Raw genomic sequence first — 1,590 nt, 5'->3', positions numbered from 1 at the left:
ACAGCTTTAAGTGTGGCTGTCCTCTGGAGCGAACAAATGTTGTATTGTTGGAAGCAAAACCGATTTGACGCTGATGGGTAGCATAATAACCCAGAATGAGCCACCACATGGTGGTACAGAAATAGCCAAATGCCTCGTCATCGAATTAGTGGCCTGCATGAATGGATGAATGAGATTCCCACTGTCCCTACCTACTATCTAGCAAAACCACAGCCAAGGTAACAGGCTTGGCAGAATCAGCAGGGAAAAGTAGAGCCTGTTGAGCTTGACTCTAGTCTGGCCCTGTGAAGAGACATGAGAGGTATAGGATAAGTGGGAGGCCCTTTGGCCGCCGGTGAAATACCGCTACTCCTATTGTTTTTTCACTTAACCAGTAAGGCTTGGCGAGCCCCATGGGGCTCTCGCTTCTGGCTCCAGCGCCTGCTGAGCACGACCTGCTCTGGGGACAGTAGCAGGTCGGGAGTTTCACTGGGGCGGTACACTTGTCAGACAATAATGCAGGTGTCCTAAGGAGAGCTCATGGAGGACAGAAACTTCCCACGAAGCAGAAGGGCAAAAACTTGATTGATATCGATTTTCAGTAAATACAGACCGTGAAAGCGGGGCCTCATGATCCTTCCTTTTTGGGTTTCAAGCAGGAGGTGTCAGAAAAGTTACCACACGGATAACTGGCTTATGGCAGCCAAATGTCCATAGGGACGTCGCTTTTTGATCCTTCCATGTTGGCTCTTCCTATCATTGTGAAGCAGAATTCTCTAAGCGTTGGATTGTTCACCCAGTAATAGGGAACGTGAGCTGGGTATAGACTGTCATGAGACAGGTTAGTTTTACTGATGAAGTGTTGTTGCAATATTAATCCTGCTCAGTAGAAGAGGAACCGCAGGTTCAGTCATGTGGTGTATGTGCTTGGCTGAGGAACCAATGGGGCGTAGTTACCATCTGTGGGATTATGACTGAACACCTCTAAGTCAGAATCCACCCTAGACCATAATGATACTGCAAAGCCGTGGTGCTTGGTTGGCCTGGCATAGCCGGCCTCTTTCGAGGGGGGCTGGTGCATAGAGTTGCTCGCTAGGGGACCAGAGCGCAGACAGAAGGGGGCCGACACCATTGCCCTTAGTGCACTGCAAGTTCGTGGGGCACCCAGTGCCAAATCATTCATAGACAACCTGATTCTGGGTCAGGGTTTCGTAAGCAGCAGAGCAGCTACCTGGCTGCGATCTATTGAAAGTCATCCTCTGAGCCAAGCTTTTGTCTCTCCATGCGTGGGCGCCCACGGATGTCCTCCTCCACCACACCCGGGGTGCGTCCCTCTGCCGCCAAGTTGGCAGGAGGGACGCGGAGGGGGTGACGCTGGCCTGCGGGAGACTGCCTCCACCACATGCCATCCGGGGTGCAGGGATGGGGGCCACCATCCCTTGCAGGTCAGCATGGTGACCAGATGGCCTGGGCCGGCAGGGGCCCCCCACTTCCCACTGCTCCCACGCACATCGAGCAGGGAGGCGAGCAGCCCCAGGGAAGGAACCTTCTGAGCAGCGGCCTCGGAGCACCTGGCCACCCTTGCCATTGTCAGACTGCAAGGGCAACTGG

At 53.7% G+C, this 1,590-nt stretch overlaps 1 pseudogene; it reads left to right on the top strand.

Moving 5' to 3' along the window:
- Positions 1 to 231: 231 nt before the first annotated feature.
- On the top strand, positions 232 to 1,252 carry LOC144756763 (28S ribosomal RNA; annotated as a pseudogene).
- Positions 1,253 to 1,590: the final 338 nt, after the last annotated feature.

Source organism: Lissotriton helveticus, chromosome 5_1 (assembly GCF_964261635.1).
Source record: "Lissotriton helveticus chromosome 5_1, aLisHel1.1, whole genome shotgun sequence".
NCBI classification, from domain to species: Eukaryota; Metazoa; Chordata; class Amphibia; order Caudata; family Salamandridae; genus Lissotriton; species Lissotriton helveticus.
The sequence above is the reverse complement of the archived record's forward strand: the minus strand, read 5'-3'. Positions and strand labels throughout refer to the sequence as shown.